The sequence below is a fragment of the Girardinichthys multiradiatus genome, chromosome 8 (assembly GCF_021462225.1).
Source record: "Girardinichthys multiradiatus isolate DD_20200921_A chromosome 8, DD_fGirMul_XY1, whole genome shotgun sequence".
NCBI lineage: Eukaryota > Metazoa > Chordata > Actinopteri > Cyprinodontiformes > Goodeidae > Girardinichthys > Girardinichthys multiradiatus.
This window is the reverse complement of record NC_061801.1, coordinates 19,836,324-19,853,317: the sequence shown is the minus strand read 5'-3', so window position 1 is coordinate 19,853,317 and position 16,994 is coordinate 19,836,324. Positions and strand designations below refer to the sequence as shown.

General features: G+C 38.8%; 2 protein-coding genes across 23 annotated transcripts in view; one reads left to right on the top strand and one right to left on the bottom strand.

The window, feature by feature from the left end:
* Positions 1-3,020, bottom strand: part of add1 (adducin 1 (alpha)) — a 38,814-nt gene extending 35,794 nt beyond the window's left edge. For all 21 annotated transcript variants that reach the window (XR_007039258.1, XR_007039257.1, XR_007039256.1 and 18 more), the window contains exon 1: positions 2,865-3,020. The gene's annotated coding sequence lies outside the window, so the exon portion shown is untranslated. The remainder of the gene's footprint in view (positions 1-2,864) is intronic.
* Positions 3,021-14,281: 11,261 nt separating this feature from the next.
* Positions 14,282-16,994, top strand: part of sema4d (sema domain, immunoglobulin domain (Ig), transmembrane domain (TM) and short cytoplasmic domain, (semaphorin) 4D) — a 58,274-nt gene continuing 55,561 nt past the window's right edge. Inside the window, exon 1 of one of the 2 annotated variants that reach the window (XM_047373048.1) lies at positions 14,282-14,447. The gene's annotated coding sequence lies outside the window, so the exon portion shown is untranslated. The remainder of the gene's footprint in view (positions 14,448-16,994) is intronic. The other variant, XM_047373051.1, reaches the window with a different exon arrangement.

The window sequence follows — 16,994 nt, the reverse complement described above, 5'->3', positions numbered from 1 at the left end:
GAGGTGCCTTGATACAGCACTCTGGGAACAGCCTATTCGTTCAGAAATTTCTTTCTGTGTCTTACCCTCTTGCTTGAGGGTGTCAATAGTGGCCTTCTGGACAGCAGTCAGGTCGGCAGTCTTACCCATGATTGGGGTTTTGAGTGATGAACCAGGCTGGGAGTTTTAAAGGCCTCAGGAATCTTTTGCAGGTGTTTAGAGTTAACTCGTTGATTCAGATGATTAGGTTCAAAGCTCGTTTAGAGACCCTTTTAATGATATATAGGCTAATTTTGTGAGATAGGAATTTTGGGTTTTCATGAGCTGTACGCCAAAATCATCCGTATTAAGACAATAAAAGACCTGAAATATTTCAGTTAGTGTGCAATGAATCTAAAATATATGAATGTTAAATTTTCATCATTACATTATGGAAAATAATGAACTTTATCACAATATGCTAATATTTTGAGAAGGACCTGTATGTGAGGCAAGAGTAAAACCAATTGAGTACAGTGTCTTGCAGTTGAATGTGGTGGAGTCTATTGAGTAGGACGATGGTATCAAATGCTGCTGCTGAATTAAGGAAAATGAGAAGAGAAGGACCTCCGGTATCTGCTGCCATCAGCAAATCACTGGTGACCCTGATGAGGGCTGTTTTGGTACTGTGCGCAGGCCGGAAACCAGATTGAAACTTTTCTAACAGATGGTTGGAAGTGAGGTGGTTGAGAAGTTGCACAGCTACAACTTTCTCCAGAAACTTTATGATAAATGGAAGATTGTAGTTGACATAGTAGTAGTAGTTGAGTTATTTTCTGGGTGGAGGGTGGGTTTTCTCAGCAAAAGCTTCATGATGGCAGTTTTCAATGTAAGATGAAGACCATCATGAAGTCCTTGATTGATAAATGTAGAAATTATGGGGATTATAATGATAACAGCTTGTTGTTTATGAAATGAAGCTTCAGTGACTGATTGCTATGATGTGAAAGCTTCCTTACTGTAAGAAAAGCATCAAGCAGACACAGTTAAGTGAGTATTTGGACAGGAAGGAAGGAAGGAGAGAGTAATATAGTGAAAACAGAACTGAAAAATGAGGAACCCATTTTCAACTGTACTGCAGTCGAGGGTGTAGGCGTGTGGGGAGTGGGAGTTAAACAAACAGAGTCTACGTCTAAAGCCAGTGTGTACATGTACTAATAGACTGTGTGTTGAGGGTGGTAACATGGAATCAGAATCACAGAGCCGAGCCCCATCCTTTGGGAGGTTTGGTCGTTCTAATAGAATAACTAGATCCAGCAACTATTTACGTTGTCTTCACAGTTTGGCACTGCTACATCTCTCACAAAGAGGTGGGGAATATACTTCATAATAGGGTTATAAAATATTAGGAAACCATGCAACTGCACCATTATTTAATAGTGTGATGAGCTATATATCCCCTCCTTTTTTTTGGACCACAAATCTGAGGTTATGATCAGGAAAAATGGAGGACCTTTCACCTCTTCACTATTTTTTACATCTGCAGCATTAGAGCCATTTAACACTCCATCACATGTCAATTCATACCTGTTAGAGGATTATGTGAGCCTAAAAACATAATATCTATCAGCAGGAGTTTGATCGGAATAATTCTGGCTTATTATTCTGCATCACGATCACTCATATTTCACAAGAGCCAGCTGGACCAAAGAGGGATTAGAACTACTAATCAATTGAAAAAGGTTGTAATATAAAAATTTCAGAAAATTGTTTACACTTAAACGTGAAATGTAAGCAGAATGTATAAAAAAATCATTAAAAATGCCTAATTACACAGAAATATACTGATGCACAACAGGCAAGTACATGGGTACAAACTGGCTTATTGACAAGTAGAAACTGACATAAAAATGAAATAAATAGCAATATTTAGGTACAAACTGGCCAAGGAATGAATTTACCTAATGACGTCTGGGATCACTGCTTTGTGAAAATATTTAAATAATAACTGTCAGACTGCAAAAGCACGGTAAAAATGTCTAACTCATTGCATCGCACAAGCTGCATTTTTTAAATTTTGCCATTAAATAACAACCTTAATATTTCAAAAAAATAAAATAAAAATACGAGTGCACGGGGATATTGTTAATTGTTTTACAACATTTATGCTTATCGATAATTATTATGCTGCCATTTGCACGATCCCATGTTTGCATATATGTCAATACATCAAATCATAATTTAAGGTATCTTGTTGCATTCATTTATTAAACTAGTGCAACGTGGCTCCTATCAGTTCTCCACTCTGACTTACTGGTTTTGAATTGTATTCTCTAGCAATTTTAACAAGAAGCAGCGTTCCTCTAACCTTATATTGTAAGGGACATAGATTTGTTTGAATGCAGGGGCAAAACTGCTCCATCACAACGCAGCTTTACAAAACGAAATTTACACACCCATGTTTGGGGAGGAGGAAAAAGGACCTCCACAGAGGAAAATTTCTTCAAAGTCCGAAATAACATACCTACAGAAGTGAAAGCATGCGACAGGCAAACAAAAAATGCTACTACACTCTAGGCCTGCTCTAGTAGCAAAAAGCTAACGACGCTTGAAGCAAAACACCTCGGGCTCAAAGTGTCCTCCCTGGTTCTTTTCCAGACATTAAGGCGACTGAGAGACGATAAACCATTGAAAACGAAAGGTAGACACAAAAGTACTCGTTTTGCTAACCGAAAACATACTGAAATGCATTTGTTAAGACTCCCCCGCTCACTTTCCTGCAGCACATTAGCCAAACAGAGCTCACCACTGGAAAACAGCACATAGATAGAACCAGGCCACGGCACACAAAACATGGGCCATATTGCAGATGACAGGCAAAATATGCAACATACATGAGAGCTTACCCTCTGTTTAATGCTGTGGTGAAATTAAAACAAAGCCGAGCAAACACTGGACGACAGTTCTCCCTGTTTTTCTCCCCTCCCCTAGTGCTTTCAGAGTGGGTTTATCTCTGCTCTCTCGTCCGTCCTCCCCCGCCCATCAACCTCCATGCCACTTGGGTGCGGCAAGAGCTAATCTCTGGCTTTCTATTGGTCACTTTAAAGCACGTGACGCTAGCCAGGAACGTGATTGGAGAATGAATCGTAAGTGTGGCTCATGAATGGTTTCTAGGTTTTCATGCAGTGCAAAAAGTAATTTATCCCGTCTAAATAAGCAGAGTAATGTCAGCGAAAAGCGAATAAGTAATTAAATGTATAGTAATGCATATGATACATAACATGTATAAGAATATATTTTTTCCAGATACATGCATCATTAATGAAAAAAATGTTTTAAAACAGTGAGCAGCCGTACAAGCAAAAGCTTTGGCCATTATTCAACAACAGGTATAATAGTGGGGCTGTTGTGTATTGGGGGTTTGGTCACCCATTGTCTACGGTGGCCGGGGGGTGCCAAACACTTTTACAAGTACGGAAACAAATTTACATTTCAGAAAACACTTTTACATTTCAGAAAATCAACCGGAAAGGGAATGTACAAACGCCGAGGCAGCCTCAGGGGCTGCATCCTTCGAAGGCCGTATTTGTAGACCGATTACAGCGCGGCGAGGAAGGCTGTCCCAATTCATGAATCATTCCGAGACTCCCTCAAATGCGGCCGACAAATGTGTCCTTATTTTGCCCGATTTGAAGGATGGGTCGTGAGTATCCTTCGCGGCCCATCATTCATTGCGGGTCGAAGCGGATTGGTCAAGCAGGGGAAGCCATGGCGGACCATAGCAACAAAAGCTGTGAGTAAATTGTGGAAAATTACACTTTGTGACACAAATTAACTTCTACAATGTTTTTAGTGCGGGAATATAACTATGTAGACGTGAAATATCTGCTTGATTTATCTAGACATCGCTTAATTTCAAACGTGCTCCGACATGTTCGGAGTTTTCCGCTCCCGGCTCGCCTCGCCAGCCCTACCGGCGGTGAGGCGAGCTAGCCCGGTATAGATCTGACCGGACTATCGGCACTAAGCTCCCTCTGGCAGTCATCACAGTGAACGTTTAACACAAGTGATTTCTAACAGTTTATGTTATTATTTTAATTGTTACTGAAAATCGATTTAACATTTCAGGTGATATTAAGGTTAACCAGAATAAATGGAGTTTTATGTAATCCAACTGTATCGCTGGAGAGTGTGATTTAGAATAAATAAGCTTTACAATATTAATTTTTAATGAAGAAATGTGCTATATGTTTTAAAAGTTTATTTATAATTCAGTTAGCATTATAATTTCTGATTCCAGGTACAATCCAGAGACAATCATGTTCAGGTAAAAAAGATGTTTGATTTAACTAGCCAATAAACAAAGAGATAGCAACTTTATGGCTAATGTATGTTGACATATCTTATATATATATATATATATATATATATATATATATATAAACAACAACTTTAAATTTTAAGATAGATGGGAATTATTAAGTATTTGATCCCCTCTGGCTGTTCTTAGATAATTATATAATAATGCAGTGTTTTGGTGTATTGGTATCTACTTGCTTTGATCACTTAAAATATCCAGAAGCATGCCTTAAAAATAATGTGTTTTTCCATCTCCATTCTTCCCTTTTCTAGACCTGACCCCTTTACTGCAGGATCAACCTGAGTGTCCCAGTCCTGAAACGCTTCTTCAACCAGGAGGACACCAGGCCTGATTTTCAGCTGAGCAGGGAGTCTCTGGCAGTGCTGCTTAATCTTTTGCACCAGGATAGGCAACATGGATGGGTGCTACCATTGAGACCTTGGTTTTTCTTTTCTTGGTGGCAGGTGGCACATCCTACAGAGTGGTCTGCAGAGTGTTTGGGATGCGTCGCTCTACTGTCCATTGCATCGTCCACAGAGTACCAGAGGAGATCGTGGCTATTCGTCACCAGGTCATCTACCTTCTAAAGACCCCTGAGGACTTAAGGCAGTTGCAAGGCTGGCACGCCACAGAGCTTTTCTTAAAGCTGTGGGTGCAATTGACGGCTGCCATATCCGCTTCAGGTGTCCAAGCAGCCCTGATGGTCAGTGCTACAGGAACAGGAAACTCTTCCCTTCCATAATCCTGCAAGCAGTTTCTGAGAGCCATTTTATTGACACGTATGTGGGCTGGCCTGGGTCAGTGCATGACTCTAGGGTGCTCCGCCACAGCCCACTGTACAGTTTATCCTCCTCCAGGGCATTTTATCTTTGCTGATGGAGGGTACCCATGCCTCCAATATCCAATCCCCTTCATCACTCCCTACAAGAGGACAATACAAGGTGTGGGAGCCCAGCGCTTTAACAGCCATCATTCCAAAAACACGCTCTATAATAGAGCGTGTTTTTGGAATGATGAAAACCAGATTCAGGGCCATCTTCCTGCAAGCGCTGGAGGTGCATGACACCTTTGTACCTCACGTAAGTTTTGACCTAGATCCATTTTATATATACATTATACATAATATATACACACATATGCACCCTCTTTTAAATTGTTTTCAGGTCATAACAGCATGAGCCATCCTCCACAACATCTGCCTTGGTGCTGGGGATGTCATGGCCCCAGAGGATGACCCAGAGGAGGCTGTAGAAGAGGATGAAGGTGAGGTTTGGACTGAGGCAGTCAGCGTTGCTCTCTGGCAGGACCAGCTTTCAGCTGAGGTGTCTGCCCTGGAGGAGGTGTCCAGCCAAGTATAATATTATAGATGTGATTAATGTTTGAGGGGTATAACTAAATGTAATATTTTGTGAGCACCATCTTCTAATTCTGCATTTTTCCGATTACCTCTTAGTGATGTGGCAGCTGTCAATTCAGCCAGCCCTTTAAACCCACTTGATGGACGATGACGTGGACAGCGGAGAGAGGCATCAAAAATATCTGCAGACCACCTGTGTGATGCTTCGCTTACCATCCAGAAAGACTAACCAAAGGTCTCAGTTGCAGCGTCCCATCCAAGTCTCTGACCTTGCGAGAGATTTAGCCACACCGCCAGAGACTTTCTGTTCAGAAAGACATCTGCCTCTTTGTTCTGTTGAAGAGGTTTTTCCAGGAACCGGTCACTCAGGTTGATCCTGCTGTCGCCATTGTAAATATTTGTACATAGTTTTATTTTATGCCTTTTGTTTCTTGTAATTTTGATCTGTTTTAATGTTTTCTTCCCCCATTCTGTTTAAAGTGCTGTTTGTATTTTTCATAACAAATTCTGTTCATAACTTTAAATGAAGTTGATGTATTGTTAGATCAAATGTAAATAACATTAGTGACAAAAACAATTTTGAAATTTATTAGAACACCTTAAAACTTTAAGAAACAATCTGAACAAAACTTAATATTATTTCTTATATAGCACCTTATTTCAGTACCATTCTTTCTAAGATGGAAAACAGTCTGTCCATTCTCTGTACCCTCATGTCCTCACTGATCAAATCCATCATCTCTGTCCCTCTTTATTTTCCGACCCCTTCCTGCTGGCTCACTGTCTTCCTTCTCATCTGGTTGCCCACCGCTCCGCTTGGCCCTGGAGTGTCCTCAGGGATGGAGGCAATTAGGACAAGATGTGTTGTGGAAGACCTCCGTCCAAACACCTCATCCATAAGGACAAACCAGGGCCAAGTAGCAGCAGTGGGCTTTTCACTGACTCCCTCTCCTGACCCTGGATACTTACAATCCTAAAGTTAGAGGGAATAAAAAAAAAAAAATTGACTAAACAAAGAAACCAACAAGACTTTTAGAAATATTTTTTTATTTGTGTGTGACATGAGAAGTTCTGAAAATACTCTAAATTATTTATTTTTTTTCAAATTGTCCCACATTGTTTTGTCCTGCAAAGGGGGTGACCTTCCCCTGTTGGTCCATCTTGTCCAGAATTGTCCTAAACCGAAAGAAGTATGTTAATCACTGGATGAGTATTTATGAAAGTTGGAAAGATAGGAGTTATTGAAACTGGACAGAAACTGACTGCAAAGAATGTTGTTATTGTACCTCCAGTTTTTAGCTCCAGTAAAAAGGTGGTGATTCTCATGCCTGAGCTTAATAAACTGGCCCGTCTGCTGCTTTGTACCTAACAAAATATGAAAATACCAACAAAACAAAATCTTGCTTAATATCAGAGCAAAAATAAAGCCTTTTTTAATTTGACATTTGTCTTAATTTGAAGAAAATATTAAAATATTTCTATGCAAATGTCTAAAACAAGCTCTTTCAAACTTTTAACTTCTTTACTGAGATTCACTTACATTTGGAGGTGTATTCCTCGTCGGGTTTACCAGAAATTATAATGCTAACTGAATTATAAATAAACTTTTAAAAACATATAGCACATTTCTTCATTAAAAATGAATATTGAAAAGCTTAAATATTCTCAATCACTCTCCAGCGATACAGTTGGATTACATAAAACTGTCCATTTATTCTGGTTAACCTTAATATCACCTGAAATGTTAAATCGATTTTCAGTAACAATTAAAATAATAACATAAACTGTTAGAAATCACTTGTGTTAAACGTTCACTGTGATGACTGCCAGCGGGAGCTTAGTGCCGATAGTCCGGTCAGATCTCTACCGGGCTAGATCACCTCACCGCCGGTAGGGCTGGCGAGGCGAGCCGGGAGCGGAAAACTCCGAACATGTCGGAGCACGTTTGAAATTAAGCGATGTCTAGATAAATCAAGCAGATATTTCACGTCTACATAGTTATATTCCCGCACTAAAAACATTGTAGAAGTTCCTTTGTGTCACAGAAAGTGTAATTTTCCACAATTTACTCACAGCTTTTGTTGCTATGGTCCGCCATGGCTTCCCCTGCTTGACCAATCCGCTTCGACCCGCAATGAATGATGGGCCGCGAAGGATACTCACGACCCATCCTTCAAATCGGGCAAAATAAGGACACATTTGTCGGCCGCATTTGAGGGAGTCTCGGAATGATTCATGAATTGGGACAGCCTTCCTCGCCGCGCTGTAATCGGTCTACAAATACGGCCTTCGAAGGATGCAGCCCCTCGGCGTTGGTACATTCCCTTTCCGGTTGATTTTCTGAAATGTAAAAGTGTTTTCTAAAATGTAAATTTGTTTTCTGAAATGTAAAAGGGTTTTCTAAAATGTAAATTTGTTTTCTGAAATGTAAAAGGGTTTTCTGAAATGTAAATTTGTTTTCTGAAATGTAAAAGTGTTTTCTGAAATGTAAATTTGTTTTCTGAATTCTGAAATGTAAAAGTGTTTTCTGAAATGTAAATTTGTTTTCTGAAATGTAAATTTGTTTTCTGAAATGTAAATTTGTTATCTGAAATGTAAATTTGTTTTCTGAAATGTAAATTTGTTTTCTGAAATGTAAAAGTGTTTTCTGAAATGTAAATTTGTTTTCTGAAATGTAAATTTGTTTTCTGAAATGTAAATTTGTTTCGGTACTTGTAAAAGTGTTTTGCACCCCCCGGCCACCGTAATTGTCTTAAACGTTAGGAGATTTTGTGAAAAATTTGACTTTTTATAGATATGACCTTCGGGCAGAATACTGTCCTGTTGGGGGCAGGATTTTACTTTAAAGGAGAAAAAAAAAATGGGGCAATACGTTATTCATTTAAAATATTTTATCTTGTCCTATTAATTTGATTTGTTAATATACAACTGTACATTTCAAAACTAACGTCTTTTCCACATAGTAGCTATTCTTTTTCAGATAATTTAAAAATCATTATGTCAAAAAGATTGTTTAATAATAAAATATTTACACATTTTATTTTTTTCTGATATTCCAAAAAAAAAAAAACACACACATCTTAAATTGTGCAGGAGTTTTCGAAGAGCAATGAGAAATATTGGGAAAAGAACCAGTGGAAAAACCCAGAACTCAGTGGAGGAACTATATACGGGATCAGCAACCTTTTCAATTTAAATGGCCCCTTTTGCCCCCACTGCTACAAAATAAAATTTGTCTAGAGCTGCAAAAGTAAATGGATTTTGTAAATATGTTCAAAATAAATTTATATTAACAGATAAATATATTTATCCAAAATGTATTTCTATTTTCAGATTTTAAAACAAAATAATAATCTAACTTTTAAAAAGAAAAGTAAAACGAATACAAAAAATGAAGATCGGTAGCCCACTGAAAAATATAAAGTACATAGTCTGAAGTTCTAAAACATCAAACCACGTTTAAAAGCTTCTTATTGCCTTAATAATTTAATCGCTTCTTATTTGGTTTTGTAAGAGCCACAGTGGAGGGGCCAAAAAGCCACATGTGGCTCTGGACCCCTGGACTATATTTCATCCTGGACTTGTGACCTCTCTAATCTGATCTCAGATGGATGGATGTATTGATGGATGGATGGTGCAGTTTTTTTAAATATTATCTCAAATAAAAATTAATACCGTTGTGCTTTAACCCCTGTTAGACAATTTCACAGATTTTTGAGAAACTGGGCAATCTTGGGGGTGGGGGTGGGAGTGTGGGGGGGGGGGGGGGGGGGGGTGTTACATCTTCTACAACACAACAGCTCTGTGATATTTGGTGGAACAAGTTTCATCAAACACCTAGAAAAGTAGTTGCATATGAGCCTAATTGGTGTACATGAGGAAAATCTTCAATGGATTGTATTTGCTTAATCTTTACCACTAGATGGTGGTGTTTTGTCACGTTTGTGTTAGACAGCTTCTGACTTGATGCACAGCCTTTCTAGAAATGATTAAAAAATGTTCATGTCCTACACATCTGGAGAGAACCCACACATGCATGGGGCGAACATGCAAACTCCATGCAGAAAGACCCAAGGCTGGGAGTCAAACCCAGGACCTTCTGCTGCAAGACAACAGTGCTACCAACTGCGCCACCGTGCAGCCCAGTAATATTATGTATTCAAATAATATAATATGTGCCCTGCTATGGATTGGCGACCTGTCCAGGGTGTACTTAGCCTCCCGCCCATAGACTGCTGGAGATAGGCACCGGCTTCCCCACAAAGAAGCGGTATAGAAGATGACTGAAGTTTTTTCGTTATTATCTGGTGGTTAAATCATTGGGTTAGCAATAAAACAATTGTGTAAAAATGTTCTAATTGCTGCAATAATAATATACTGTATACATAAAAACTTAGAATATTATTTTTGCAGTTTATGTTCATTTTGTTTTTAGAAATAGGTATAATGGGTGACATAAATGTCCATTCCAAGCATTGATAGTAGTTTATATTTATAAATTACATATTTACTATTAGTTTAAGGTTGCTGTTCTTAGTTAAAGTTACATAGTTGCAATAAAAGATTGTTTAAATTAAAGCTCCAGCTCCAATTTATGGACTTCTTCCACTGGTCCAGAATGACTTGACCTCTGACCCTTGTGGTGTTCTGCTCCATACCAGTTGACACACATGCACGCCCCTCTCAACTGATCCCAGACCAGCACTGGCTCTCTTTCTGAGTTGTGGTCTTCCTTGCAGCATGGATACACCCACTGGGGAATCTAAATATATCCAACTAGATGTGTCTGAAGAGCTCAGGCATGAAGATGATATACCTACATAGGAAATCCACACCTTACTACACTACTTTCCAAATCCATTGTGCACTTGAATGTTGCTGACACTCCCTGAACGTGCTTCCAAAGGTGAATTCATCCAACATTCTTATCTAAAGCAGCATTTAAATGAGGTTAACACTGTTATCTTTATGTCATTGTGTCTGCTGTTAATAAACTCAAACATTTTGGCCGTAGATCGCCGTAGATCAACAGAAACTAAAGCAAAAAGGTATGTTAAGAACTGAGGAGGTCAAGAAACTGTCACTTTGATGTCTCTTTAAAACTGTTTAAGCAACAAATCATTGGATTACCGATGTTTTGTTAAGGTTTTAGCACAAATTCCCTAGTCGCCTGTTTTCTCTTCCCAGCACATGTCACAGGATGAGTGAAGATAAAACCCAGCTGCTTTTCGTATTCATTTCAGGCAGCACTTGCCATCCCCTTTTTAACTGCAGCTGGCCTTTAAGTCTCAGTTCTCAAATCATCAAGGGCTTTTCTGAAACTAAACAATTTAAAAACTGCAGCTGCTGATGTCTGGTAATATTAACATATTTAGTTAGGTGCATGGCCTAATATTTATTCACTGAATTTCTGAGCAGTGGAATCTTAATGCATTTCAGACTGGGCAGGTTGTCCAGCAAACCACCAAGGGGCCTCAGAGGTAGACTATGCTACTGTTGTGTCCTCTAGTAGCAGTAATCCGACTTTTACTCAAAGATTGTATTGTATTGCACTCACAGTGCTGTGGATGGGCCCTCTCCCTCCTCCTCCTTTGCCCTGCAGAATGAGACAAGAGTCAGTCTGTTTTTTCTTCTCCACCACATTTTGGCTCACTTGTCCTTTAGGAAAACATTTTGTAACCTTTGACCTTTTAAACCCAATGGCCGTACCTACAGAGTTTAAGGTAAGCGATTATACACCAGGCCTGCAGCGTGGTGCCTAGATAGAACGCCTTCATGCAAATTAAAAGGAGGTGAAGAGACAGCTTTAAAACAACACAGACCTGAATGTCCTGTTTCTTTTATTAATATTCATTTACAATGAATTTCAAAAGTTTTTTTACACTTGTTAAACTTTTTTCATGTTACAGCCATAAACTTCAGGGATTTTACTCAGATTTCATGTGATTGTATAGGTGAAACAAAAGGGAATGTGAGATTGTGTCAGGGAAGCTTTTACAAATAAAATATGAAGCGTGTGATGAGCATCTGTCATTAGCCCCGTTAATCTCGTACCCCTAAATAAAATCCAGTGAAACCAATTGCCTTCATAAGTCACCTAATTAGTCAATTAAATTAGTAGAGTCCACTTGTGTGTAATTTATTCTCAGTATAAATGCAGCTTGTGAGAACAAACTCAAAAGTATTAAAGAACATTTAAGAAAAAAACCCAGCAATATTTAGACCAAGGACAACACCAGACAGGCTCAGCCCATCATCCTAAATTGAGAGTATGGCACAACTGAAACCTACCAAGGCATGGCGTTCCACCTAAAGTGTTAGACTGAGCAAGGAGAGCAATAAAAAATAAGCCAAGGTGCTCCCTGGATGAGCTGCAGAGATCCACAGCTCAGGTGGGAAAATTGTTTGGCAGGACAGATTTGTCCTTTATGAAAGAGTGGCAAAAAGAAAGGCATTGTTGAAAGAAGATTATAGGAATCCTAGTTTGCCACAAGCCATGTAAGGGACACAACAAACATGCTGAGGAAGATTTTCCCTTCAAATGAGAAGAAACTGAACATTTTTGGCCTACATGCTAACAAAAAAAATAATAATAATTTGCCAATTTTCTGAATATGAAGTGTTTACATACTAGTCGGCTGAGATAAGCAGTTAGAGGCAGCAGCTTATTTCTCCTTCTGTACCTCTAGAGAGCTGGTGATGAAAATATTTGGCTCAGTCCACATGCATTATATTCTCAGATATGCTTCACTTTTAACACCACTAGTGAAGGAAATACATTCCACAGTGTGGATGATAATGCTGGTTGGAACTTGCTGCTCAGTAAAGATCAGTTGACTGAAGATTTACTACTAATCCAGCTATTTTAGATGTTTAAACAGAAGGCAGCTGGACTTCTTGCTCCTTGAAGATGTGTCCGCTGACTTCCGATCTTCTAGCCTTATGAATCATTGTTAGGGTAATTTCAACAATGGCATTAGACAAGACACTGTCCAACCCGTTCATCCTGTGCGGTCCTGTTGCTCATGGGATGTTTGTTATAGAAACTGATGTGTTTCAGTTCCATGTTTCAAGGTGTGAATGGTTGTGAAACCCGGGGAGACGAAAACAAGCTGCATTGTAGGTGACTGAAAGATAAAACCAAAGGGCACCTATTTTCTTTGTTGGTTTTTTGTGTTTTACAAAAATGGCTTCTATCAAACTAACTTCTTCTTGGTCTATTAGGCTTCTTTTCCACCATTTAACACAATCATGTCCAGGAACACTGGGAATCTATGCCAAAGAGCTAATCTAGCCACACTGAGGAGCAGCAGTTTCACTGACAGGGCATTCGGGTGCAACCTGTTTTATTTCACCACTTCGCCATATGTACTTTTAAAGATTTGTTGTTTCGTATACATCTTTTTCAGGTATAAAAAAAAGCCATCTGCCATGGGACTCACCCATCAAGCCTCAATTTGTACTTGCCAGTTGCAACTGAAAATGTTAAGTACATTTTCTATATTTTACTCATATCTATAAGGAAAATGTCTTATATGACTCCAATAAATAACATGTAACAGCAGGACGTCACTCCGAGTTGTTTTGGTGTGTTGTATTTCATGAGGGGCTTAATGTTGGCACAGTTGTTAGCGCTGCTGTGTGTTTATGCTTATGTGTCTTTGTGTTGCGCCATGATGCCCCGCTTCTTGCACAATGATGGCTGCAGATCAAACAATAAATATGATTATTTGCAATTTTACAAAGTAAGCTTGCCAATTCCTTTAAAAGTTTTATTTCAAATCATTTAAAATCTTAAAGGCTGAAACCGTTAAATAAAATGTAATAGTATTATCATTCTCAATAAACAAATAAATAAATTTCAGATCTATGGTCTGTGTTAAAATTCAGGCCCCTGACGGTTTGTGGGCCCTATGCAAGCAGCTTAGTTCGCTTATGTCTTGGGCCGGCTTTGTATGAAGGACTGAAATGGCAATGCCATGTACAAGTTGGAGAAGGGGCGAATTGACAACGTTTCGTGCCAAAACAAGTCGGGGGAGAAATGCTCAAAGCTACAAAGGTATGAAACGCCAAAGGGGCGATTTGACACAAATCATAATGTTCTCGATTATATGATTGCATTGGATATATTTGATTAAACATTCCTGGGCGTGAAGTCGAACTGTTTGTCTCTTACGTGCATTGCGATGATTTTTTACTAAGAACTGTTGCTGTTAAATTAAGTGAATTAAATAATCAGCTGTTATTCAGATGACATCAAGGGCCTTTTATTTAATGGCAACTATTGGCCCTATTTTCATAAGCCAGCCAATACTTCTTTAATAGTCTACGCCTTTTTAAAGGCATAGATCATTCTGACATGTAACGTTACTTGGCACTGGCACAAATGCATTAAAGTAAGGAGATAAACTATAATTTGATATTTTTTTTACTTTTATTTTAGGTTATTTGTTTTCAGGAAAAAAAGTATATTTTAGAAATAGTGTTCACGGTTGAAAGGAAGGTCTTGCATTAAAGGGAGATAATGTCGGAATGTTCTGTTTGTTTCCCACCAGTAGTCGCGTCGCGTCGCGTCGCGTCGCCTCCTCCTGCGCCCTCCCCCCCGGCCTGTGAATATCACAGCCAGGAGAGTTTTGAATTCAGTCTGTGGCCCCATCCGCTGCCGCCGCCATGCTGTTGAGTTGAGAGACAGCGACGAACCAAACTTTTATTTTTTCCCCAAGCTGCTGCCACACTTTGTTCTTCACCGGTGAAAAGGAAGCCTTCTACGCAGTGAGTACTAATTTCTTTTAGCATACTGAAGAGGTTTGATTGATGGGAGTTGTAGTTTGTGAAAGTTGCAGAGTTTTCCTTCAGAAATCGCTCATTTATCACGCCGCGGCGTGCTGTCGCGGAGTTCTCCACTGCACTTGTTACGCTCTCGCCTACACGTCCAACGACACTCAGAGGAAGAAAAGTACCACGTTATTTATCTTATACGTTTTTAGTATACTTTCACCATTTACTCCCTGTGTGTGTGTGTGTTTTTTATTTATTTTTTTAAATAAAACAATTTGTAGACAAAATAAGATTTTAACACTCGGCTTTTTTTAAGTGACTTGAACGCAACAAACCGTCAGAATAAAACATCAATTTAAAGATTAAACTTCTCCACCTTCAAAATGCTACTCTGCCACCCAGAGGTCATTCAGGGGTTCCTAGTCTTGGCATGCATAAATCAACGGTGCTCTTTCATTGGCATAACAAAAGGCTATTTACTGACAGCGCTGAAGCACAGCCACATAACCGCAGTTTATTTGAAGGCTAAGGGCGACGTCTCTGACACGATCATGTAAAGAAATTCACGCAGAACATACTGTTGTGTCTCGGTTTGTTTATTTCCCAGTTTGAAGCAGTATTCCAGTGCAACTGGAGCATATTTGAAGGGAGTTGTAAACATCTCACCTGCCTGCCTGTCCAGTCTGAGTTTATAAAGCTGCTTTCAGTCTCATCACCTGCCCTGCAGCTTTGCTGATTGAGAACTATTCTCTTTGAAACCTTTAGCAATATTGGTTGCTGTGTAACATTATATTCACCACCTGCTTTCCTTTGACACCTTATAGTGAATCACAAACTCCAGTTTAGTATTTCTGTTTTGATTGTAAAATGATGCACTGTACAGAGACTTCATGTTGATCAATTTGACTCAGGATTATACTTTTCTCGGCCGATACTGATTTCTGGTTTTCTTTGACATCTGATCCCCGATTTAAATAATGCCCAATTCCTTTTTTATTTTCTTTTTCCTCAGGATGATAACGAATAAAAAGACAGTCTTTGAGTTATCGGATTAAAAGTAGTAGATTTAAAAAGCAGCAAAAATTCTGATGATCCCGAACTCTGAATCAAGACATTTGTCCCCAAAGTAAATTGAAGTAGATGTTGCTGGTTGATCTGCTTATGTCAAAAATAGTGGAAGTTCTTAGTTTTAATAGATTTGCCATATTGCTAGTCTTTAAATTAGTTTCAATAAACATTTTGTGCCTTTTAATTTTTTCTGTAAAACATTAAACTTGCCTTTCTTTGCCTTGTTAAAAATATTTATATTTTTTTTCTGATCTCCGGCCAGTTGATTGATTAATGCATCTTTCGGTATTAACAGTTAGTTCTATCACACAAGTTTCTCCTGTAGGGTTGAAAACATTAATTCAACATCTCCCCTGACACAAGCTAAAGTAGAACCTGGTTTAGGGCTGCGTTGTAATCAGTTGGTTCTCTTGATTTTGTTCTACAGAATTTTTATGAATGGTAAGATGAGGCCCAATAGACAGAGTTAAGGTCTTAGAGGTTTGGCTTGTATTAGGAGACTATAAGACCTGCTACTTGGTAAGACTTGAGGATTCTTTGGCATCTTTGTTTCAGAGTAGAATATCTGATATTGTGACTACTAAATACATTTAACTCATGATGTGTAACTGTTTTATCAAAAAAAAAAAAAAAACACTGTGGACTGGTTATTTGTGTGAAGATATGTTATGTTTTAGGAAATTATGGCTTTATATCAGCTAAAAGTTTCTGTTCTACTATTCCTATAGTTCAAGATCCTTTTGAGAGGCTCCTCATTCTCTTCTATGCCTGATTGTTTTAATCCAGCCACATTAGATGGGTTTTGGGCATGAACAGTTTGTTTAAGGTCATGCCACATCATCTCAGTAGATATGGTTGTCTTTCGAGTAGGCGACATCAAAACCTTCATTTTGTTCATTTAAAGCCGTTCAGAGCGAGAATTGTAGGTGTGATTTGGATTATTATCTGCCTGCATAACCCAAGTGCATTTTCCTTCATGCTTATTTAGAAGAGAGGAGGATTTAGGTTTCCATAAATTACAGATCTTGAAGCAACAAAATGGCCCCAAACCATCACATTATCACTGCCATATCTAGCTGTAGGTCTGATGTTCTTTTCTAAAATACTGCTGGTTAGTTTTAGTCAGGAATGGCCTTGGCAAATAAGGCCTGTGGTGCTTTAGATGTTCTGGCTTCTTTTGTGACCTCCTGGATGAGTCGTTAATGCTCTCTTGGAGTAATCTTTGATGCACTCTTTTTATTAGGCTGGCCCTTCCAGGGAAGGTTTCCCCACTGTTGCATTTTTTTTTTCTCTGTCTGCAGGTAATATCTTTAATCTTCTAGGCTCATAGATGTTTGTTGCTCATCTTATTTTCATTTTCTTTTTGAAATCTTTTGGCCTACTGCGTGTTGTCAGGTTGGTTCTATTGAAGGGATTACTTGGTTCCACAGGTCAGGTCATAATCAGACCTGGGTGTGGCTTGTGAAATCGAAT